Below are 25,970 nucleotides of genomic sequence, written 5' to 3'. Positions count from 1 at the left end.
AATATGTTTCATGTAATATTGGGGATATACTTATGCAAAAGAATTGCTGGTTGTTCAATTCAAATTCAATGAGAGATTTGTGCTTTTATTTACTCCACCTAGCAGGAGCTATAAAGTGAACATAAAAGAGTAAATTTTTACTCGAGTAGTACAGAGTTCAATCAGGAACTCAATGACATAAACACAGTATAAAAAATACAGTTACCCTCAAATTCTCACATTTCAAAAATATCCCTCCCCTCTTCTTATGGGGGAAGAGGTTAACAGTTCCAAGGTCTTTTTGGGCTAAGCTACTTCAAAGGCCTCTTCTAAATTTTCCCCAAAAAGAGATTCTGACCCTAGAATTGAGGGGAAAATTGTAAGGCAGAGAGGAGCATTCTAATCAAGTGTGTGTATAAGAAAAGGGTTGACATATGAATCACAGTGGAAAGATAAAGGCCTTAAATTAACTCGGGTGCTCATTTCTTTAAACTCTGATCTTTATCCATTGTTATATATAATGAACAGTAACAGAGCTGTTATTTACTATATGTTAAAGGCATTTTAATAAAGATTGGATCCATAGTTTAAAAAAATCATACCCAGTGAAAACTTCATGATTTGGAATTTGGATCTAAAGTTAAAGTCCTTGGCTTACGGTTCGGACCACAGACTGAAGCCTTGTGGCTCATCTGGTAGCATTTTTCCCTATTAGCAGGCCAAGGATCCAGGGAGAGCTCTTTGACGTTGGGTTTACGAACCCTGATGACAACAGTGAACGTAGAACAGTCTATCAACCAGCATCTCTGGCAAAAAGAAAGCCGATTTCTGAAACAATGGATTGGGGAGGATGCAAAATGTTTGACCTGCTAATTTTTTATTTTCTGACAGTTTTCTAAAACATAGAGCAAGGCAATTAAAACAACAACAACAAACAACAAAAACCCGGGTCTCCAGCAAAGAACATCTCTGTCTAACTCTTAACTCCGAGCGAACTCATTTTTAAAACTTTCCTCAAAAGCCCCAGAAGAAAACTTATACTGTGATAATTCACCCATGCCTGAAAGCATTCCATTGAATCATCTGTGCTAATGGAAACAATGACAGCAGAAACAAATGATATTCAGACTTTATCTCATTTTAGCTTCTACATTCTCTAGCCCTGTCTCCTCTTTTCATTTTAATCAATATTGGCTGATTTCAATTCAACAGGTCCTACACTCAGCACCTGGCTGAGGCAGAAGAATGAAGGCTATGGAGAAGGGACAGCTGCCAGGCAGCAAGATGGTCTGCAGACCAACTCAGGTTATCCCCGGATTTTAAAATATGGAACACTGTTTGGTAAACCCAAATTTACAACTCATAAATGATATCTGTCTCTTGATAAAACAATAACTTGGAGGGCCTCTTTACATAAAAAGATTTCATAACAAAAACAATTAAAATTTTTTAATTTAATTTTTAAATTAAATTAAAAATTTTTTAATTTTAAAAAAATTTTTTAAAAATTAAAAAAAAAAATCTCTGAAAATGACATATTCTGTTCCCTAGCTTCCCTGGTGGTTCAGACAGTAAATAATTTGCCTGCAATGCAGGAGACCTGGGTTCAATCCCTGAACCAGGAAAATCCCTTGGAGAAGAGAATGGCCACCCACTCCAGTATTTTTGCCTGGAGAATTCCACGGACAGAGGAACCTGGTAGGGGTTCCATGGGGTTGCAAAGAGTCAGACATGACTGAGCAACTAATACTTTCCATAACACACCTCCTAAATAAGATTTCCTTCTAAGTGCTCCTTGAATAAACAGCAATTGTCAGGATAGATCAGGAACATCAAGTTGAGAAACTGGACTCTTCAAGCATTAGTTATTAGATAACTGGCCACCCACAGTTTCTGTATCAGAATCTTTCAGCATTGAACAGGGAGTCCTGCCTTCAGTTCAGTTCAGTCGCTCAGTTGTGTCCGACTCTTTGAGACCCCATGAATTGCAGCACACCAGGCCTCCCTATCCATCACCAACTCCCGGAGTTTACCCAAACTCATGTCCATCGAGTTGGTGATGCCATCCAACCATCTCATCCTGTTGTCCCCTTCTCCTGCTGTCTTCAGAGGTGGTCACAAGAGACAGATGAGAAATCAACTGCCAGGGGAGGTTCAGAGAAAACACTTCTGTGTCCAAACCAGCAGAGCACAGCCACTGTAGCAAAACCATGACTTACTCCTTGATGGTTACTGGTAGGCCTTATCTCATCCCCATATCTTAGCTTTCCAGAGGCCAAGAACAGTGTTGTATTTACATCCTCAACTCTCCCAGCACCCAGTAAGATGCAGAGTGTAACAGGGTCACCATGAATGTTTAGGATCCAGTAAAGAACAGGAGAGGAGGTGGAAAAGCACAGAGAAGGGTGGTTCTAAGCTTTCACTCTAATTCTGCATTGAACCAGCCCTTGAAATACTGTTCCACTATTTTAACTACTAGTACTTCCTACTGCCCTTGATCAAAATCATGAAGGTGTAATGCCACTCTCAGCAGAATTCCAGATAACCTGTCATTATCAGACGTCTGAGCAGTCCTTCACGCCAGTAGGCAGTCAGATATGACAGTTTGAAAGGTACTGGTTTATAAAAGGCCAAAATAGCTTTTAAAAAATTATTGTAGTTGATTCAGTACCTTAATCCAAAGACATCTGTTAATCCATGAAAGGGGTCAAATCCTCATTCTGGAATCCTCATGCGAACACAGAGCTGCTCAAATCACCCCTCTCATCAGTGTCAACATTTCAATTCTTAATGTGGAGGGGAGCGAGGTGCCAAATGAATGCTCTTCTCCAGATGCCTAGGCCTTCAAACACAGAGTGTAAGGTGTGCTTTCTTTGAGTTAGCAGTTATTCTAGCCAAAATCTCAGAACTCAGTGTTTACACAGCTCAGCATCTGCCTGTGTGTAAAGAAAACCCACTATATTGAAATAACCACTGAGAGAATAATGACTTAATGAATCAGCCATTTAAAATATAGCCAGTTGCTCAAACTGCAAAAGGCTCCTTCAAAACTGGAATTATGAGACAAATTGATCATACTTTTATAATCATATTTAAAAAAACAAATCACAGTAGTGAATTAAAGACTCCCTTTAACCAAGCAAATGTAATACCAGCAATAATCTGTACTCATTAAAGTTTCTTACAGAATTAAAATCAGATTCCACTGCCTTCAGTAACAAGTGTACTTACTATTAACACATCTGCAAAATCAGATGAAATCAAGTTTGAATTGTGAACAATTAATTTTAAAGGAAGTATTATGTGAACAGTTACCGGCCCAGACACATTTTTCTACAGAGTATATGCAAGAATTTGTGACAGATGCAAGTGAATAAAACATCTACCTAAATATATAGCAGTTAGCAAAGATAAAAATACCTGAGACAGCAAAGGAAACACCACAAATGAGCTTTCCCAATACTGTCTTGGCATAAAAACAAGTGTATCTTGCGAACAGAAGTATGGGTTTCCTGAGGTACCCACAGTCTGAGAAGCAGCGTGGAGATGCAAAGAGGTCCTTAAAATGAAAACATCCAGGAAAGAAGGAGCTGTTGAACTCAGCAGCCTCGACTAGCAGGTTCAGAGTCAACAAACAGTTAAACACCTAGGCCAGTTCAGTAATGAATGCTTAGTAAGTTTGGCCAAGGAATATCAAGTAGATACCAGGGCTAGAGTGACTGCTAAAGAGATGACCTCCTTGAATCTCATTTACATAGCAATGAGATGTCACAAAGGCATTAAGTCTGCAACTGCAAGGCTGTTTCTAATCCATGCTTTATTTTGTTGTGACATTTAGCACACTGGTTTTTAAAGTAAAACAGAAATGATTCCAGCAGTGCAAGGATGGGCTGGGGGGGCAGCGAGGGAACAAGTATGGATTATAAAACAGGCTGGAAAACAGCTATGGAAAGAGCTACTGAGTCACTCTGTGAGCAAAACCAGCTGAAAAGAACAATAAAATAGTAGCTTCCAAGCATATTTCCAAAGTGAGACCAGGTAAGTTGCTGGCTTCTGTCAACCGATGTGTATTACTTGGGCCAAGAATAATGCCTGTCTGCTCACAACAGACAAAACAACAAGTCAATAAAACAAGCCAAACTCTCACCAAGCTTATCTGTTACAGCCTTAGGCTATTGCCTGTAATGATGCAAAAACCTTCAATTGCAGTTTGGGGTTTGTTTTTGTTTTGCCTTAGTTTGCTTTAAAGAATTGTGCTTGCAAGTATTATTATCATTAGCTACCACTAAGGGAGACTGAAGGGCTCTTTACCACTGAAGAATGCAACTTCTTTTAAATACATTGGATTAAATTACATATACAGTCAAAGCTGCAAAAGAACAATGGAAAAAAAAAACAGTACTGAAGTCAAGTTTTTGTGTTAAAACAGATACAAACTGAAAAGGCATGCATTAAAATAATGAATATTGAAGCTCTACCTATACTTTAAAAAAAATACTTCCAAACTTCAAATGTCACAAGTTCATTTCCCTCTTAGAGTCTTAAGCAGCAAATCTAAATCCAGTCACAGTGCAATTAAAGGAAAATAAACAAAAACATTTCCTGCGTGATGCCTTAAAGATGCAACTTACCCAGAGACAGTTGTTTCACTGCTATAATTACCAAAGAACATAAAGAGTTTTACCCGTTTCTGTCAACAACACAGGCAAAATGAGTGGAGTTTTAGCTGCCTGTTAAATTTCTGAACCACCTTTCCAAAGGCATAAGAATAACTCTTCCACTTTGTGATTTTGACAGAACCTCGAGTTATTCAACAGACCATATGAATCTACTTTGGGCAATGAAATTAATATTTCAGTAAGTCTTTGTCCATGAAACGGGAAGCCTTTTAGTAACGACCTTGGACCGGATAATAAAAAAGCGAGAAGAGCTGGGGTCCAAAGCCAGAGGGTAATTGTAATTCAGAGACTCTTTTATGCAAATAAAGCCCCTAATCAAGCTAATGCAATTTTCTGCATTTTTATCTTCCATCTTTTTATTTACATTCAGCTGAGAAATCAAAATTAGAAAATAGCAGATTTCCAGCTTCTTGATGCAAACCGTCCTGGGTAAGCAACAGCCATGGACAACTGTATGACGGTCACCGGGAGTCTAATCACCCAACTCCCAGGAGTCAGATCAACTCAGATCAGCACAGAAATTCTGGTTAGTTCCAGCAAGGTTGCAACAACCCACATTTACAGGTACTGGTTAACCTTTCTGTTTCCGCTTGTGTTGCCCTATTATCCTGGAAGGGAAAACTAATTTTCAAGAAGGAACATCTCAGCTCTTCCTATGACCCTCTCAGTTCAGTTCAGTTCAGTTCAGTCACTCAGTCGTGTCTGACTCTTTGCGACCCCATGAATCGCAGCACGCCAGGCCTCCCTGTCCATCACCAACTCCCGGAGTTCACCCAGACCCAGACTCAATTTGCTTCCTCTGTCCTGAGTTGCATTCTCAAGTTTTAGAAACTCAAACCAGATTTGCATGCACCGGCAGATGTTTTCAAGGATACTGTAGCCTGGAGACATCTGGATGTTTCCACAGATCTCTGTGTGTTAGTGGTTCAGTCCTGTCCGACTCTCTGTGACCCCATGGACTGTAGCCCGTCAGGCTCCTCTGTCTGTGGGGATTCTCCAAGCAAGAATACTGGAATGGGATGCCATTCCCTTCTTCAGAGGGTCTTCTAGAGCCAGGGATCAAACCCAGGTCCCTCACATTGCAGGCAGATTCTTTACCATCTGAGTCACCAGGGAAGCCCAGGATCACTAAGGGTCACTATAAACAATGACCGAGGCCGAGGACAGGCCAGCGACTCAGAACTCCACCAAGGAAAGAAACAGCTGGTAGCCCAGTGGAGGGATAAAGAGCACAGATTACACAGTTAGATAAAGCTGAATTTGAATCCTGACCCTGACACCTGCCAAAGTGTGTCATCCTGGGCAAGTCACTTGTCAACTCTGTGCCCCGATTTCTTCATCTGTAGAGAAAATAATGATACCTGCCTCAAGGAGTTGCTGGTAGGCAAATGAGATACTATATATAAATCTCTTATCAATGTTAGCTGTTGCAAGCAAATGCAAAAACGAATGATGAATTATAAATAGTAAAGTTCTAAAAAATGCAAGTTATTATTAATATTGTCAAGAATTACTTTCTAAGAATCTTCCATGAATTCAGTGCCTGCTGACCAGTGGAACTTTAGGAGTATTCTGTTTTTCAAGGATTGTTAATCCAGATTCTCCTTTTCTCAAGTGTCTCCTATAAGTTTTATCATCCATACAGTAAAACTAGGATAAAATGCCATTTATAACTAACCAATTAATCACAGGCACAGCAATTGTTTGGAGCATCATAATTATCACTCAAATAATGCAGGGAAGTAGGGTTCTGTGCCTGCTTCTCAAACTTGGATCCACAGCAGTTACATCAGGAAGCTTAAAGCTCCTGGATAAACAAGACAAAGTCACGGGAAGTTTTAGCACCCTTCTCCTCACTAACAGCCCCAGGTCACTGCAAATACACATGCAGTCTAAGTAAAAAACCACACTTTAATGGAACAAAATTTCAAGATAGGTTCCTCAATCGCTCTTCCAACCAAACTGCCAGCTCTGATTCTCTCTTCATGGAACGCCCATAGGAGTCCCAGAGGACACAGGAGGAGCAACTTTAGGTGGGTTCATTGTAAGTAAAGATTTGGGACAGAAAAATTAAGTACTGGTACTTTGATAACCAAGTAATTTAAAATATGATTTCACATTTAACCAAACACAGTATGGAAGAGACTGTAAAATTCCCATAAATGTTTGTAGAAAAACACTCAGCCTTGAAAGAAATCTGCCTGGTGCTCATGGCCTATCTCTGGGCTCCACCACCAAGCTCCGACATCCTCCTCTGCTGGTAAGGGGACTTGTACAGCTTCATTTGAGAACCCTGATTATCAGCTAGGGCTGTTGGTTCAAATCCTGACCCTGCCAGTTAAGGTCTGTCGCCTTGGTTCAATTCCTGGTCACGTATTTGTCACCTGTGAGATGATGGTAACAACCACCTCCAAGAACATGACGGATGATGGAAGGAAAGTACACATGCAAAGAGCCGAAAATAGTAAATGCTCAATAAATCGTAGCCCTTTCTTCTTTCATACCCCATTCCCCTTGTCTCAAAGAGCCGGAAATAGTAAATGCTCAATAAATCGTAGCCCTTTCTTCTTTCATACCCCATTCCCCTTGCCTCCTTGTTGTTCATGATCTCTGATATAATGATCTTGGAACTCCACAATACATGATCTACAATTTCTCACAAAGATGCTACATCATGCCAGCATCCCAAACGTATACAGCAGCTACCATTCACCCATCCAGCCGGCAGGTATTTTGTGCATACATTTTGTGGCAGACATTGCATATGAATGAAAGGACTAGGAAGCAAGAAAGGATGTGTGTGTGTGCATGCCAAGTCTCTTCAGTCATATTAGACTCTGTGCGAAGCTATGGGCTGTAGCTTGCCAGGCTCCTCTGTCCATGGAATTCTCCAGGCATATAACTATTCAGGTCATCACTCCAGAGACGAAGTAGCTTCCATGATACCAAATGGCTACAAAGCCTTCTCAGTTTAAGGAAAGAGGGAAGCAATGACAAAACACGCTGAAATTCTAGGTAATTCCAGTGTGGTTAATGTTCCCATCAGTGTTCACTAGGACACTGGGATCTCAATTCAGTTCTCATCAGGGATATTAATAATAACCAAAAGCTATTAGTGAGGCCAAGAAAAAGAAAAGGCCCCAGACCCAAATAAAGAAGAAGGCTTCCCACAGCAAAGAGCCACCGAGAAGAAGCTGCTGGAACTTGGTCCCCCGTGCCTTAACTACACAGCCTGCCCATTCAGTCTCTTTCCGGGGCAGCGGGACAGTCATCCCACCATTCAGACGTGGCCCTCACAAACTGCTCCAGCCTGCCCGGAAATCTGCATGGAAGCAAAGGATCAAAATGCCTGTTCATCTAAAGAACTGTGAGTTAAACTCTCTGCCTTTTAATTACTCTCAATTACTTTCCCACTATTTATAAAGATTTTTTTTTTTTTGCATAACAAAATCCAACTCTAATCAATATATGCAGTATATCCCAGCTGATTAGGGTAATTCTGACTCCACCGTGATGCTGGAGCTGTGCCAGCCTTACCTAGCACACAATTAAATGTCTGCTAGTGCCTGCTGCTACCCAGCAGGTCTCGTGAGTTACCAGCGAAAAAACGGGATTCACATTTGCCTCTACCAGCCCCCAAGTGCCCTCGCTGCCTCTCATCTGCTTGTAGACATGTACGGAGTGTGCCTGCACGAATAAGGGCCTTGCACAATTCACACAGACCTAAAAGGCACAGGAGCATCAGAAAAAGATGCCCCAAGTCTGACTCATCTTCTCATTTCAGCAAATCCTTCCAGGAATAAGCTATCACTCTTTCCACCCCCTATAACAATAGTGCACTTGTAAGCACATTCTAAGTACAGAAAAGACTCAGATATCTAGACTCACCTAAATCCAATATTATGAATTATGTTCAGTGTACCTTCAAGCCAATTTTCAATAAACACAAATCACTTAATAAGAAATTAAAAGCATTACACATTTCTCATGCTCCCATGCATTCGGTGTTAATGAGATTTTGTTTGTTAAGCTCACAGAATGATGGAGTGTCTAAAAGACAGACACAGCCTTTTTTCCATTGATTCAAGATATAGTTAGTGAACATGTTTTGTAATATGACATTCCTGAGATGCACATCTGGTCACATGTTGATTTTATCGGCCAGCTCCTCAAAGAATGCTTTATAGTGCAATGTAGTTTAAAAAAGAAAAAATACTTGGAATTTTACAAGACTTGCTTTTAATCTATTCTAACTGCCAGGTAACCTTGTGCATTCATGTATACACGCACAAGCTTTATTATGTCTCGGACACTGTAAATTCAGCCCTTAAAGTAGGATTCTCTTACCCAGGATGGTCAGAACGGGGTGAGCGATATCCTTGGGGAAGCTCTGTATCTCGGTACTCACTGGAATGGTGCATTGATTATAATTGAGTATAACAAGAGTTACAGCAAAAACATTTACAAATAATTTCATTTTAAATATAAACGTAAAAGTCTCCAAATGTTCTTGCAATAAAAACCTTCTCACATATGTAGTCTATGCTGTCCTTAGAAGACTCAGCACTAAGAAGTCTCCACCTCCCCATAAATTTGACCTTGGACTGTGTACATCAATATTCACGTGTATGTACCATTAGGCTAAGTAACTGCCTATCAGAACCTCCTGGAAAACAAAGTGATGCTCCTAAAAAGTGACAAACATTTGGATATACATGCCTTTTCAGTGTCTTTATTACACTCGCTGAGAACTTATTGGAAAGAGTCACAGATTGATAAGCCAATCAAGAACTTGGGTATACATGCCTGGAGGGTTTTTTCTTCAACTAGACAATAAGGACCTCAAGTCTACTACAGCCTTCCCTCAGAAACCACAGGGGGTTGGCTCCAAGGCTTCCCTGCGCACCAAAATCCGTAGGTGCTCAAATGCCTTATATAATATAGCATAGTGATTGCGTGTAACCTACATACCATCCTCCCAAATACTTTAAATCATCTCTACATTACTTATAATACCAGCTGCTGCTACTAAGTCACTTCAGTCATGTCTGACTATGTGCGACCCCATAGATGGCAGCCTACCAGGCTCCGCCGTCCCTGGGATTCTCCAGGCAAGAACACTGGAGTGGGTTGCCATTTCCTTCTCCAATGGATGAAAGTGAAAAGTGAAAGTGAAGTCACTCAGTTGTGTCCAACTCTTAGCGACCCCATGGACTGCAGCCCACCAGGCTCCTCTGTCCATGGGATTTTCCAGGCAAGGGTACTGGAGTGGGGTGCCATTGCCTTCTCTGACTTATAATACCTAATACAATGTAAAAGCTAGGTTGTGTTGTGTTAAGCATCTTCAGTCATGTCTGACTCTTTACAACCCTATGGACTGTAGCCCACCAGGCTCCTCTGTTGGTGGGATTCTCCAGGCAAGAATGCTGGAGTGGGTTGCATGCCCTCCTCCAGGGGATCTTCCCAAGTCAGGGATCGAACTTGGGTCTCTTAACTCTCCTGCATTGGCAGGTGGGTTCTTTACCACTAGCACCCACCTGGGAAGCCCCAAAAGCTATGTAAACAATTATAAATGTGATGTAAATGCAATGCATAATAAACAGTTGCCAGTGTGGCATCGGACAAGGCAATGGCACCCCACTCCAGTACTCTTGCCTGGAAAATCCCATGGACAGAGGAGCCTGGTGGGCTGCAGTCCATAGGGTCGCTAAGAGTCGGCAAGACTGAGAGACTTCACTTTCACTTTTCACTTTCATGCACTGGAGAAGGAAATGGCAACCCACTCCAGTGTTCTTGCCTGGAGAATCTCATGGACGGGGCAGCCTCATGGGCTGCCATCTATGGGGTCACACAGAGTCGGACACGACTGAAGTGACTTAGCAGTGTGGCATGGGCTTCCCAGGTGGTTCAGTGGTAAATAATCCACTTGCAATGCAGGAGCCACAGGAAACATGGGTTTGATCCCTGGGTTGGGAAGGTCCCCTGGAGAAGGGCATGGCAACCCACTCCAGTATTCTTCCCTGGAATATCCCACAGACAGTGGACCCTGGTGGGCTACAGTCCATAAGGTTGCAAAGAATCGAACATGACTGAAGCGACTTAGCACACACGCAGTGTAGCAAATTCAAAGTTTGCTTTTTGAAATCATTTGGAATTTTAAAAAAATATTTTCTCTCTGTGGTTGGTAGAATCCACAGATACAACACCCATGGATATGGAGGGCCGACTGTAAATCCTACAAGAATCATAAGGAAGTCTTAACACTCAGGGGATGATTTTCAAGGTTTGGTCTTAGATGTTCCACTGTGAAAGTCAATGATACATTATTCAAGCTGGAACATCAACAGATATGGTCATATAGTTTAAAATAGTAAGCACTGATAAGCTACAGCAGTGATAGGAGTGGTGGTTCAAAGATTCATGTTATGTCACTGAGCCCGTGGAATGCAGGTCTGCAGGAGACAAGAGACACCAACACAGGTAAGTTCATTGCAAGGCAGTATTAGTTGCAGTAGTTGTCATGATAGTAACGCCAACTGTAGCGGGCAACTGCGTATAGAAATATTAAAAAGCAGTACAGCAGGTTAGGTTGAAACAAGACGTTCAGGATGGCACAGGGCTCTAAACAGTGGCTGCAGGAGCTGGGCAGGGACAAAGACACCAACAAGCACAGAGAACAAAAGCCAGGAGAAGGGACCATGGCAGCTGAGGAGCCCTGAGCCAAGGGACCCTTCTCCGGATGCCCCAAAGGCTGGGGAGGGGGCTGGTCCCACTCGCATCCTTACTGTGCTGGGATGGACGCTGCAGCCGTCAGACGCCACAGCTGCCCCCGAAGGTGAGAGCTGAGGCTGGGAAGAGGATGCCAGTCATCAAGCTGTCAGACGCTGCACCCCTCAGCCCAGCGTGCATGCCCTGGGAAGACTGAGGATGAAAAGGCACAGGATACCTGCCCCAGAGAGCCGAGGTCCACATCAAAGGTGTGATTTCAGTGAGCCCAGACTCTTGCATCTTCCCACACAGAGAAAAGCTCTAAATTCCTTGAGATATCTGGTTCTGTTTTATTAATAGTCATATTTTGACATTCTGACTACTTGGGCTCTGTTACAAACACCCCTGTATATCCTGACTTCCTCCTTCACCTTTCAGAACAGTCTCTCAGAGTTACCTGAGATGCTGGATCCCAGGTTTAAGTCCTCAGTTTTGTCCACCGAATAAAACATAACTCTCAAATTTTAGGTTGTGATTTTTTTTGTTTGTTTCAGCCAATGTCACAAAGGAGCAGATATCATCAGAGGTGTAACTCTGGGTTGCACTGGCCTGGCTCTATGGCACAGAAATCCTCAAGCTTTCTAACATTTCCTCAACCTCCACGATTGACATGGATGTCCCCACCCTCTCTAAATCCTGGCGTGTCTTCCCTATTTAGCTTCCCCTGTGATGCCTCTCTTCAAAGCAGTGCAGAGGGAGAAGGTCAAACTTTCAGTTCATCACATGTTTAAAAGCAAATATATTTCCCATAGGTATATGCTCTTGCCTCTGAGAACTCTGATATACAAACATTTAAAGTTGAAACATACATAAATTAAGGAGAAACAAAATATTCTTTACTTTATAAAAGAATGTGACACAGGATCTGCTCAAATAGTGGAGAGTTTTCCCTAATTGAATGCAGTTAAAATGTGATTTGCTTTAAAAAATGGGTTTTACACTTCCACTTAAAACATATCTATTGTATAAGAGCAATCTAAGTTTATTCACTTTGATTATTATAATAACCACTGATGAGCTCTATGACAGTGGCAAATCTTATAAAATACCTGTATCTCCCTCTCTCTCTTTTGAGAGGAAGTATGATATTAATCCTATCTAGTTAACAGAAATAGAGTATAAATTGAACAGGCTGTGTGTTACCACTGAATACAACTTGGGAATGCAGTGATTAAGACAAATAATTACACATATAAAATTTGCACTTCCAAAGTAAAAGATTATCTAATTATTGGATAATTCAAGGAGATCTAGGAAATTGATTTGGCAAGGTAGTATGTTTTTGTCTTACATTTCCTAATCAATCGCCTAGATTGCATAATTTCCTCACTGTAGTCACTGTCTTCTAAATATAAATGGAAGGCATTCTGTCCCCTTGCTAATGCGGGCATTTCCAAGTAGGTGACATCACTTCATCTCAATAAAAGATGTTGGTGCCATCTTTCTGACTTGGGTAGCACATGCATTTTGCTCTTTTCTGGGCCTATCTAGAGAAATAAGAGTCAATTGAAAAAGCTAACTTTCGAAGGATCAGGCACCACATTTGTTTAATATGCTCCATGTAAAATCAGTCCAAGGTAATAAGAGCGCATCAATGCACGTTTGCCAACAATGACGTGAATCTGAAGAACTCGGCACAGGCCATCAGAAAGGCTAACAATGGAATGTGTACTTAGTTTTCCCAGACTGTGCGTGATCTGCTATGTCTACAGGAAAGATGGAATGCTAGAGTATGCTAAACTGCTCCTAGTTAGAGAACATAACCCATGAAGACAAGGAATTAAGAAATCATGTCAAACTAGCTGTTCACATTCATACCAGTACAGGAGGCAGCTAAAATCTGAACTGTAAACAGGTAGCAACAAATCCTCAAGGATCAGGTGAACTGTGTTTCGCCCTCTTCCTCACTCAGTGTCAACATTCCCAAATTATTTATTATTTGCAGTATTTTCAAGCATTTAGAATCATCAAATGCAGCTGAAAAAGAAATAGATCACACAGCAAGGATATGAAAAAAGAAAAAAAAAAAAGTCCCATTCTCCTACATGTCTGGGGAAACTCCAGCCACAATCTGGAGTAGAAAGGATTGTCCTACCAACTGACCAACCATAAAACTGAGAAGGATACAGAGAAGTGTGAATTTCACTATTAGATAAATATAATACAGAGCTGACAGTATGGGGAAGAAATTCATCTCAACAAATTCACAAATTACTTTCAAACTGCTAGAGCGCACATTCCACTGTAATAATTTCACTTTCCCATCCTTGTTTTTCAGTATGAAGCCCTGTGTGATGGACTGGTGACACTTCATAATGCTAGGAAATATCACGGGTTCAGTCCTCAGGAATATGCATCCACTGGGAGAAGCAACATCGTCTGAATCAGTTGCAAAGTTAAAAAAAAAATAATAAAGTCTAGAAGCACAAAATGGCAAATGGTCAAGTTCCAACAGCTAAAAAGATCCAAGACATTATGAGCTTTTAATGAGTGAAGCATGCCATGAGAAAGAGACCTTTTGTCAATAAATCCAAGCCTTGCTTCACTAATTGAACCATTGAATACAGTGTCTGAATATGTAGACACCAGACTTCAACATTTCTTAATTATATTCAATTCCAGGCATATCTTTCCATTTAATTGACATCCTGAAACGCCTTTACAGTCCTATCAGATAGGTACCAAGTTCTCAAGGGATATTACGACACACTTCTGACTTTTGGCTCATGTGATTGAAATGATTAGTATGAAACTTTCTTTTTTGAAATGTGGGAAAGATTCACGTTTTTCTCCCTAACTCCAGCAACGTTAAAGTCGTCTGCATTTGGCCCACTTTCCTGTGTACATTTCTTTATGGAGAGGCTCTCTACGGCCAGGCCAATCTGATGAAACTGTAGCCACATGCTCCAGCCTGGTGTGGGACCACGCCACACACATCCCACAAGGCCCTTCTCAACCAATCGTGGCGCTAACGGCCATCATTTAGCCACCACGTAGAGCAAGAGAATTTCAAGCCACAGTCTTTAAAACAGACTTCAGATGCAGCAAAATATTAATCAGACGCTCAGATTCTGGAAACATCAACAAAACGTCATTTGTAATAGATGCTCTAGGTATCAAAAAAGGCCGAGCTACCTCTTCTCCCGAGATACAGCCTCCTCCTGCTTTTGAAGAAAATGTACACACTCACTGTTTATCTGATAGAAAAAAGTGATATTTATACTGTCATTAAGCGCATTTGTCACTAGATGTAATCTGTATTATGGGGCGTGCTTTCAGATGTTTACCCGTGTTAAGTACTGTTCAACGATATTTAGTAGCACTAATAATTTTGAGTTTATTTCAAAATGTGAAATGTAATAGCTGCTCCAGTGCGCTCACTTTTTAACCTTTCTACTGTAAAGGCTATAATTTTTATCAGATTGTTGGGAATTTAATTTAGTCGAAGTCCTAAAGTTACATTTAAACTTCTAGTTAACCTTTCCTATCTGTGCATCACTCAACAGCTGGGCTTATCTCTGACATCTTGAAAAAGAAAAGAAATAAAGAGTAACTGAAACAGTATTTGCAACTGCTTTGCAAAGTAAAAATATCAGCAACTCATGCTGAACCTCCAAGGTAAAAGTTCTGGCCTTTTCACCCATCTTCTGAAAGCTAGCATTACAAGGCTTACCATTTATTTTAATTTTTTTTTTTTTTTTTGAACATTAAAAAGCCAGCAACAGACCTGAATGCTGAATTTCTAAAGGACCGAACACCTCAATGTTCTCTATGCTAGAGGTAACTGTGAGATGACTAAGGGGCAGAGGAAAATGGAAATAAGAAGATGTCAATTACAAGATACATGGGAATTAAGTATCTTCCCCACACATGCCAGAAGCATGCATGCCTCCGACCCCCAATATTAAACAGTGCTGTGATTGTTTTTCCTTAAGTGTACACATTTTGAGCTCTAACAACTGTAAGCTTCTTGAAGGCATGATTCATTTTTTTTTTTTTTGTGCAGTGTATTTCTTATACTCCTCACAAATAAAAAGAAAACTGAGCATGTATCAATGGACTGCATTTCAGTCGTTTTTCAAATTCAGACTTACATAAAGACTCCAGATATGACGAGTCCAATATAAAAACGGGAAGAATTTCTGTTCCTGAAGATGTTTCAAACTTTGCAAATATCATTTACCAGTTCCTGGACCATATCATGACTAGTAGCTGGAGACGGCATCTTGGCCAACTAGAGTCAAACTGAGGACAAAGCCACATTAGGCAACAGAAAACGTTAAACGCCAGCAAAGCAGAGAACCAAAAGAACACTGGAGGAAGAAGCCATGAACCTTCCCAGCCACCTCCTCCAGCGTGAGTCCCGCTTAACTTCAACTTTGTGCAGAGTCCCAGGGGTTACATTCACAGCAGGAGAAGGCAGACCATGTGTTTATGATTTTCATTCAAACTCCCCGGGGCCTGGGAGCTTCCTGAAAGAGTGAACTCTTAACTCCAAATAGGAGGCACAGCCTTTATAGCAGTGGTCCTCGACCTTGGCTACCAGCAAAATCCACCGGGAGGCTTTAAAAATACTGGTGCCTGGGTCCTACCCCCAGAGAGTCCGGTTTGAATGGTTTGGATGCCACTGGGTGGCCAAGGCTGAGCTCCAGGCTGAGGTCTCTGCGACACACAGCAAATTCCCACAGGCTGTCTGTTTTACTGTGGTAACACACGTTTCAACAGAGGGGTGGGATGGAGCAGGGGTGGGAGGGAGGTCCAAGAGCGAGGGGACACGTGGCTGATTCACATTGATGTATGGCAGAAACCAACACATTATAAAGCAATTATCCTCCAATTAAAAATAAAAAATAAAATACAATTAACTGTTAATTAAAAAAATGGTCGAGATGCAACTTGTGAGTCATTTGTTTTAAAAGCCCCTGGGGGATTCCAAAAGTGCAATCGAGGTCAAAGACTCTCACTTTAGGATCCCTCGGGGTAGCTTTGGGTGGTATGAGAAGTCTCCCAGTTAACTGTTGAACAGCAACAGACTGTGATAGAGGACCCAGTCAGTTTGATGCAAACAGCAAAAATGAATGATTCTTTAAAGGACCCCCTAAAGGGCAGTCCTTTTGTCCTTTATTTGCACCCATACTTTTAAAACACTATCAACAGGGAAAAAACTTTAAAAACCCCAGAATTGGTGACAGAAACACAAGGAAGCCAGTGTGTGCAGGTAGGGCTGGAAGCAGGGGCCCACGTGGGCACTGGTGTACAGGCTCCCAGACATGCTTCAAACACCTGCAGCTCTTCTCTGAAGCTGGGGGTGGGGATACCACAAAAGGATAATGGAGAAAAGGGCCTGAATAATTCAGGTGTCTTACCAAAATACTGAAAAACATTCCAACAGTCTATTTGGCCTGATCCATGAGTATGTTCTTCCCAAAAGGAGCACTGTCCTAAGGAAATCAAAGACTTGATTAATTCTGTACTGTCTTGACTACATTAGAGTTTTACTAAGAATTATTAAATTGGATTATATTCACTTTATGTGAAGAAAGCTGAGCACTGAAGAATTGATGCTTTTGAACTACGGTGTTGGAGAAGACTCGAGAGTCCCTTGGACTGCAAGGACATCCAACCAGTCCATTCTGAAGGAGATCAGTCCTGGGTGTTCTTTGGAAGGAATGATGCTAACGCTGAAACTCCAGTTCTTTGGCCACCTCATGGGAAGAGCTGACTCATTGGAAAAGACTCTGATGCTGGGAGGGATTGGGGGTAGGAGGAGAAGGGGATGACAGAGGATGAGATGGCTGGATGGCATCACCGACTGGATGGATGTGAGTTTGAGTGAACTCTGGGAGATGGTGATGGACAGGGAGGCCTGGCATGCTACGATTCATGGGGTCACAAAGAGTCGGACACGACTGAGCGACTGAACTGAACTGAACTGATTCACTTTATAGTCCTCAAATCAGTTAATCCTAAAGGAAATCAATTTTGAATATTCATTGGAAGGACTGATGCTGAAGCTGAAGCTCCAATACTTTGGCCACTTGATGCTAAGAGCTGACTCATCAGGAAAGACCCTGATGCTGGGAAAGATTGAAGGCAGAGGAGACCTTCTCCTCAACCTAGGACGAGATGGTTGGATGGCATCACCCACTCAATGGACATGAGTTTGAGCAAGTTCTGGGAGATGGTGAAGGAGAGGGAAGACTGGCATCCATGGGGTCGCAAGGAGTCAGACACTACAGAGTGACTAAACAGCAACAATACTCCTCCTAAAACTTTGCTCCAGCTCATATTAATCTCTCTTCCTCCAGGACCCTGTTCAGCGACACTATTTTGTCAAGTAATATGTCCTGGTGTTGATTTCTGGTTTGCACACAGGGGTATCTCCCATTTTCCCAACAATACAAAGAAGCAAAGGATATATTTTACTTTGACAAAGGGTATATCTGAATCCTGTGTGATGCCTTCAAAGGGACGTAGGGTCAGTAAATACTACTGAAAAGAATTCAGTGAAATAAATTCCTTAAAAAAATAAAGAATTGCAATTCTTTTTTCTATTTCCTTCACCATCACTGACTTTCCGACTAGACTAGAAACTCCTAACTGGTTTCTCTGCATTATTTTTCTTCCCACATTTCCACAGTGAGTTCTACTCCAGAATTAATCAGAATAAAGCAGTTTTATCCTGTCTCAACCCAACCCTCCCAGTGACTCCATTTTTATATTCAGCCTGACATTCTAAGTTCTCCGTAACTTCACCTCCTACTTTCTCAACCTTAATGCATGTATGCTCAGTCCCTACATCATATCTACGATTTGTGAATCCATGGACTGCAGCCCACCAGGCTCCTCTGTCCATGGAATTTTCCAGGCAAAAATAATGGAGTGGGTTGCCATTCCCTTCTCGGAGCCAGGGGTGGGGGATCCTTCCAACACAGGGATCGAACCCACATCTCATGCATCGACAGGCAGATTCTAAGCCACCAGGGAAGGTTGTCGATGTTAGCTTCTACCCCTTTTCAACATAAATGATGTACTGTCACTAATTTCTAACACTTGAGAACTAAATGGATATGAGGAGCATCATGTTCACTTCAGTATAGAACATGTTGAGTTTCAGAAGATGACATTGCAGTTAAGAAAGAGAGGTTCTGAAGACAGGTAGAGACATGGAGCTAGAGCTCAGAGAAAAAGTAGCACGTGAAAGAGAATAAAAATTGATCAAGTATCAAAAACGTAAAGTTTTTTTTAAAAGAGAAAAACTGAAAGAACTTTAAATTCAATGTGATTTAACAGAATAAAAATTGAGGGATAAATTTAAGACATAGAAGGGCAAGAATTAATTGAACGAATCTTCTTTATTAAATACTGGCTTCCCTGGTGGCTCCAACAGTTAAGAATCCACCTGCAATGCAGAGTTTGATTCCTGGGTTGGGAAGATCCTCTGGAGAAAAGAATGGCAACCCACTCCAGTATTCTTGCCTGGGAAATCCCATGGACAGAGGAGCCTAGAAAACTACAGTCCATGCGCAAGGAGTCAGAGAAGACTGGGTGAATTTCACTTCACTTTATTAAATAGAGGTTGTAATCCACAATCTTGGAACCTGGAAGATCAGAAAGATGAAGTACTAAAATCTGCTCACAGATCTCTTTCAGGGTCTCGTGAGGGACCTTGACTTATCTGTTCAGGCAAGGCAATATTCTTTCATAAAGCATTTTCTAAAGAAGGACAATTCACAACCCTCCCCAGATCGCCTCCAAGGCCTCCACATTCACACATATCTATCTAGCAAAGGAAGCAACACATTAGTTATATGAAAAGTGTGATCATTAAGTTTTGAAATCTGTTCTCTATTTTCCCCAACCATCATCATGGCAGGAAATCCATTCTCAAATTTTCATCCTTTCTACTTTAATACAAAAATATCTCAATCCTAGAATTGACTAATATTAAGACTAACCAGGGAGTGCCATTCCAATCCAGAACTACTAGAATGGTCATTTGTCACTGTTATGTAGCAGATAGCCTATTCTAGCAGACCAGGAACTGGCTCACAGCCACTAGACAAGTGTCAAATACATTCTCAATAAATTCAATCTGTGGCATTAAACTGAATCTTTTTGTTTTAATTTCTTTAAGGAAAGGTTAGCTTTCCTAAAGTTATTCTTGGAAAGAAATTTGGGGGAAAGGGTCAGTGTAAACAAGGGAAGAAAAAAGCTCATTAAAGAAGCAGATACTCTTCAACCGACAGAAAAAAATCACTAAGTTTGAGAAGGATGCAGAATCAAATTGAGTGAAATACAGAAAGATGTGTACCATTGGGGTCATCATAGAGGAAGTCACCCAAGCCACAATGCTTCTTCTGAGTCTATTAGGCAGTAGGGACTGTGGTCATTCTCAAAGGACGGACTATAAAAAGAGACCCAACCCTCGAAATGTAGGAGAAAGATGCTTATAAAGATACACTCAACAATTAGAGATTGAAAAAGCATTTCAGAAAATTTTATCAATAAGCAAAACAATTCACACTGGGGTTGGCTGTCTTTAATTCTTTAAGACCCTGCACATCTGGGGAAATCGGGGCTGTCTTTTCCTCAGGAAGCAGCTGAGGGGCAGACATACCCTCCACTAGGTCTGGCAGGGCTCTTTCTGTTTAATTATCATTCCTTCCTGGTGTCTGTCACAATCAGCAAAGACAAGGGTTCATCAATAGCCCTTCCCCAGCAATCAAAGGAAATCAATCCCAAATGTATGGTCCCACCTGATCCCATCAGAAGATCCCCGCTGAGTGCTCTTGCAGAAGGAAAGGGCCGAGGAGTGACCCCAATGCAAGAAACCAAACCCTTCAATGTGGCCCTTTCCCTCTGTGCTCGAAGGAAAAAGCCAACCTACAGTCAGCTGCACAGAAGGAATGCCACACTTAACTCTGCAAACAGGAAAATAAAGCCACCCTGGTCCTCCTGGCCTCCATTAAGATAGCATAACAACACAAGAGCCATGGGGAGCAGCCTCAGACCAGCTGCTAATGCCTAAGTATCTTCTCTCTGGTAACTGCCTACTGCTTTCTATTTAACGTAATTCATCAGCCAGATTAGAGTAGGTCATTCTGCAGCATATGAAGAAAGCAAGGCTGATAACATAACCTGACACATCAAAAATATTCTTCTGCGAACAGCCTGAAGAGCTGTTGTTTACAAAAAGCTGTGAGCAAGCAAAATAACCATATAGTCTGCCTACAGGTCAGTGGGCAGTCAGTCTGTTTATTGCTACTCATTTCATTTTTGAGTAGCTCAGCACAACTGTAATTGCTAGTTAACAGATAGACTGGGTCCTAACTATCAAAAAAAAAAAATTCTCAAAATGACTCTGCCAGGAGACAGAATAAATAAATTTGAAAAAGGGCGGTGGTGGGGGGTGGGGAGACACCCAGCCAGTCACTGGTCAACAAACACTGGCTGTGAAAATCCCGGGACTCCAAGACAGGAAGCCAGCCTAGCAGCTGAGCGATTTCTGATCTCCGAACCAGCTGCCTTTGATGTGAAGTTCTCCGTGTGCCTCCAATATGAAGACATTATAACTGGGCAGTGCTGGGAACTTTCTCATCGCGGTTCACTGTGTTCAGAAACTGGCCCCAGCACCATTCACTGTCCGAGTTCCAAAAAGGCAACAGGGATCCATGATTGAAGACCAGCATCCCCTAATTCTGAGAGGCAACTTTTCTCCTGGTAAAACGTGAAATGCCCTTCCCCCACTCCAATCCAAGAGGGAAAAAATGCACATCAAAGCGCTAAAGTTACTATGCATTTTTTTGGGCCTTTGTCTCTTGGTGCCCTGGTTTTCTTGGCTGTCCTTTATTCTCTCACTGCTCAGCTGCTCCAATTTAGGAATAAGAACTCAAAAAAAAAAAAAAAAAAAGGAGCAGCTGGCTTGGTGCTGTTTCCAGGATTCTGCAGAATCTCAGTCTCTCCATCTCTTTCCTTCCCTCTCTTCCATCCCCTCCCTTTCTTTCCTTCTCAGATTCAAATCTCCACGTCACAAACCAGAACGCCATTCAAGCCTTCCATAAACGTTAAGAGAAGTTCCGCGCCTGCCAGGGGAAGCGAAATCCGGGCTGACTTTGATCGACACCGAGAAGGGGGTACCTCAGTCCTGCGTTCCTAGATGGCGGGTTTGCTCGGTGCACCACCTAGCCCTGCCGCCCGGATCCGGGGCAAAGTCGTCCGCAGTCTTTCAGGCCGGTTCTCAGCCTCTGCCTGTATTGTAACTCAGCCCGGGCGCAGTCAGAGAATCGAATCCCAGCAACAAAGCCGGGGGCGCAAACCCGCCGTGATGAACCGGTCGGCCTGCCCCCCAACCCCTGCCTCCTCCCTTCCCGACTTGCCTTTGAAAAGACAGGCGTTGGGGCCAGAAAAGGAATACGTCCGAGGCGAGGAGGACGGAAGCAGCGGGACACAAGTGGCCTGAGTGGTCTGGGGGTCGTGGTTTGTTTACGTGTCTCTTAAACACCCAGGACCCACGGAGGTGAGCCCGGCGAGTCGGGCGCCCCACGGGAGCCTCACCGCCCCGGGCGCTGCGCAGACCGCTCGCCCCTCGCCCACCGCCCGTCTGGCGGGCCGGGGGTGAATGAGGAGGCTCGCGCGGGTTTGTCTGACACTTGTAAATGGAAGTGGGATCCAACTTGGGAAACAAACGCGCCGGGGTCTTGGGACGGGGAGGGGCGGGAGACCGGGGAGAGGAGAAGAAAAGCCTCTTCATCCGGCGGCGCGCTCCGAGCTCCCCGCCGGCCTCCCGCCGCAGCGGCTGCAGGTTACCCGGCCCCAAGGCCGAGCCGGGACCGGCGAGCGGGGAGCGGGGCGCGGGGCCGGGGCGGGCTGGGCGGGCAGAGGGGGCGAGCCGAGGCTACCGAGCGCCCGCTCTCCAGGCCGCCGGCACCTCTAGCTCCCGGGAGCCTCCCCGAGCCCCACGCCACGTCCCTGCAGGCTCGCCCCCTCCGTCCTCAGCCTTTCAGGGATCCCCTTCCACTGCCAGCTCTGCCCCTATTATTACGTGGAGTTACAGCCGCAGGATGCCGCCAGCACATACACACACACCGGGGACAGGGGGGTGGGGGGCTCCTCTCCTCTCGTTGCAAGCTACCCCGAGGCTTGCTGAGCCCGCAGCCACACTCCCGCCACCCCCGCGTCGTTGCCCCCAGCGATCCCCAGCCCACGAAAGCGGGGCTAGGAAAAGCGAACAATGAAAGTTGCTTTCCGCGAAGCCTCATCGCCGTCTCTGTTTAACTGTCTCGGAAAGCACGCGCGACGCGAGTAGGCGAGAGAGGCGTGCAGACCACAGCGAGGCTAAAAACACCCGGGCTCTGCGCCCTGCGCCGGCCTGGGAGCCCGATGCACTTTAGCTCAGCGACCCCCACTGGCGGCGCACGAGCGCGCCGGGCGAACACGCTCCCGGCCACCTCCGCCGCCGCGCCCGCGCTCCGCAGACCCCCGCCGGGACCCCGCACCCACACTGGTCCCGGCGCAGGGGTCCACCCGGCACCGCCCGGGAAGGGGCCTTGAGAGTGGAGCTGGCGCACGCTTGCATTCGATCCCACTCGGCAATCCAGGGCGGACCGCAGCGCACCCGCTAGGACGCCCAAACCCGCGCGGCTTTCTTTTCAAAGACAAGCCACCTTCACGCACGCCCGCCAAAACCCGTGCTCTCCCAAGGCACTCCGTTTGCCTGTCCCCAGGAGAGCAAGGAAAGTCCCACCTCCCCGCCACTCCACAAAAAAATCTGTCGCCCCAGTCCCAGAGTCTCTGCCGCTCGGTACACCTCACCCCGCCCGTGACCCCCGCACACCAGAGTCACACGCGGAGCGGACCCGCAGATCGTCTCGTAACCCTTTCCCCTCCCTGCTCAGAGTGGAGTCTGGGCTCTACTACAGCCGGCGCCTCGCCAGGCGACGACCCAACTTGAGCCTCGGGTCCCGAAGTGCATCCTTTGGCTTCTGAATGTCCCTACAGCGCCCCACCGGCAGCGGCCACCGAGCAGGCTCGCCGCCTGGCCCCTCCGATCCACCTGCAGTGGGCGGGCGGCCGGGAGTCGGGGGCCGGGTGCATCGTTCTGAAAGCCGCCCCCCGCCCCCTTTTCCAAATCCTGAGCCCCAAACTTGGCCAACTCTCCATGCCAACCTCCCGGCTACCGCCGCCAGACCGAGCCTCCTTCCCCTCCTCCTCGCGGCGGCAGCCAAGGCTGCTCCGAGCCTTGCCGAGGCAGGAACTTTACCAGGTGAAAAGTTTCCCCCGCGCGCCCCGCCGGCTCTCGCCTCCCCGAGACCCCCGAGCCCCCCGTTCCAATCCGGCAGCTGCAGCTGTGTGTCTGGCGGCGCCCTCCAGCCGAGGCACCCGGCAGCCAAAGCATCGCGTTCAAGATGCCCACGCACCCTTGCCTCCGCCGGCGACGCTCCGCTCCACCAGGCGCTGTCCGCGAGCTCTTCCTCGGCCGGCGCTCCGGTCCGGGCCGAGCCGGCCACCCGGCCGCGGCCGCCGCAGTGCCCGCCGCGCGCCCGCCGGGGCTGGAGCCGCTAGCAGAGGCGCTCGGGACGCCGCCGCCGCCGCGGGGGCTCCCGGGCGGAGGGGCGAAGCCGGGAGGAGGGGGCCGGGGGCGCCAGACCCCGATCCGCAGCGCAGCTCGCGGCGCAGCTGCCGGGAGGAGCGCCGGCTCCGCGTCTGCTCCGAGCCGCCGCCGCCGCCGCCGCCGCTAGTGCCTGCCGCCCGGCTGCTCCGCGCTCCCCATCACCGCCGACGCCGACGCGCGGCCAAGCCCCTCTCCCTCGCCGCCCCCCTCGCGCTTCTCTCCCGCTGTCTCCTCCTCCCAAACCGCCAGCGCAAAGGGCGAGGGGGGAGAAGCCGCGGCAGCCGGGATGACTCGCGGGCTCGGAGCGCCGCGGGCGGGGGGACGGGGGAGGGGGCCGGGGGCGGCGCGGCGAGCCGGAGGGTGCTCCCGGCGCCCGGCCTGGAAGCGGGACTAATTTTAGATCTTGGCTTCCCCAGCCCTCCCTGGGGCTCCAGGACACCGCGAACGTGTCTTCCTGGCGCGGGTGGTGCTGGTGATGCTGGCTCCAGGAAGCTCACCCTCATCGCTATCTCAGCCCCGCCACAGCCCTGCGCCGAGGTCTCACACGTGCTGCTCTCACGAGACCGGGGAGGAAACTGAGGCACGTCGAGGTTTACACAGCTTATCTAAGATCCTGAGGTGACTTTGTAACTGGAAACCATCAGATGTTGCGCATTTTGATTTTATATTGCTTCCCAGACTGGGCTCCTGGTACTTGCCCACACATTTTTGGATCCTGGGGTTCCCCTGTGGAGGAAGGGTATTTTTCCGTGGCCCATCTTCTTCCCTTTCCCCAAATCGTTTTAAATCATTTCGGTCGAAATGGAGGAGAGGTACTCTCGGTGGAGTGAGGGAGTGACTTGGGGCTTGGTGATTTGCAAGGCCAATCCATCAGTCCGCCTGTTCCAGTAACTTCTGCGCCCTCACCCTTCCTAGGATCCCAGCCCACGCTCTCACCCCACTGCCACGCACGCCCTGTTGCTACGGGGCCTAACTCACCCCTGTTCTGTGTATCCCGGCCTTTCTTCCCCTCAAAACTGAGCAGCCACCTGAGAACCCCCAGCCCCGGGCCCCTTTCCCACTCCCCAAACGCAGCAGCGCATGTCTGTCCCTTCGGCAGGCGCACAAGCTGGCGCCTTCCCTGGGATGCTCTCTGCCAGGCAGTTTCCCCACCGACTACTGCTGGCATCATAGGGAGGTGCCCCAGGCCTGCGGATCTATTCTCCAAAAGAAATCGTTACTTTTTTAAAAACCATAAAATTATCCTTGGGGAATGAGGTAGGGGTAGCCACTGGGGACTTTGTGCTCAGTCAAGAGAGCGAGCCCTTGGAAGAATCAGCTGAGTCTGCCTTTCTGCTCTTCCAGCTCTCGGCCTGTGACCTCTGCTTTGTCGCAGCTGCACAGTGGCCCCACCGCCCTCCGCAGGTGGAGGACTTCCCGCGAAGGCCTGCAGCAGCCTCGCCGCCTTGACTGTCCCATAAAGTACCAGCACGCTCTGGTCATCGCCTGGAGAGTTTAATGTGAATACTGAAGAACAGGGAGGGCTCTCCTTACATCAGCTAACTCTGAGGCCATCAGCATGATGTTACCTAGGGCTTCCTTGTCTCGGAAGGCTGGAAGATGGGTCTGGAGGGAGGGAAAACCACCAACGTGGCTAGGAAAATGTTCCAGTCCTCCAAAATATTATCAATTGAATAATTTAGTTCTGATTTTATGTTTATTTCACTACCTTTCTAAGGCGTTGGGAAGTTTATTACATGTGTGTGATATATATGAACATATACATATGTACATATACAAACATATATATGTGTATGTATATGTAAGGGGCTTTCCTGGTGGCTTCCCTGGTGGCTCAGATGGTAAAGAATTTGCCTGCAATGCAGAAGACCCAGGTTCCATCCCTGAGTGGGGAAGGTGCCCTGGAGAAGGAAAGAGCAACTCACTCCAGT

The 25,970-nt window shown here is 45.6% G+C and overlaps 1 protein-coding gene across 1 annotated transcript in view; it reads right to left on the bottom strand.

Moving 5' to 3' along the window:
• The window catches only part of FAT3 (FAT atypical cadherin 3), an 801,278-nt gene extending 777,327 nt beyond the window's left edge, over positions 1–23,951 (bottom strand). The window contains 1 exon segment of the mRNA XM_027532628.1: positions 23,846–23,951. The gene's annotated coding sequence lies outside the window, so the exon portion shown is untranslated.
• Positions 23,952–25,970: the final 2,019 nt, after the last annotated feature.

Source organism: Bos indicus x Bos taurus, chromosome 29 (assembly GCF_003369695.1).
Source record: "Bos indicus x Bos taurus breed Angus x Brahman F1 hybrid chromosome 29, Bos_hybrid_MaternalHap_v2.0, whole genome shotgun sequence".
NCBI lineage: Eukaryota > Metazoa > Chordata > Mammalia > Artiodactyla > Bovidae > Bos > Bos indicus x Bos taurus.
This window is presented reverse-complemented; position numbering and strand designations above follow the sequence as displayed.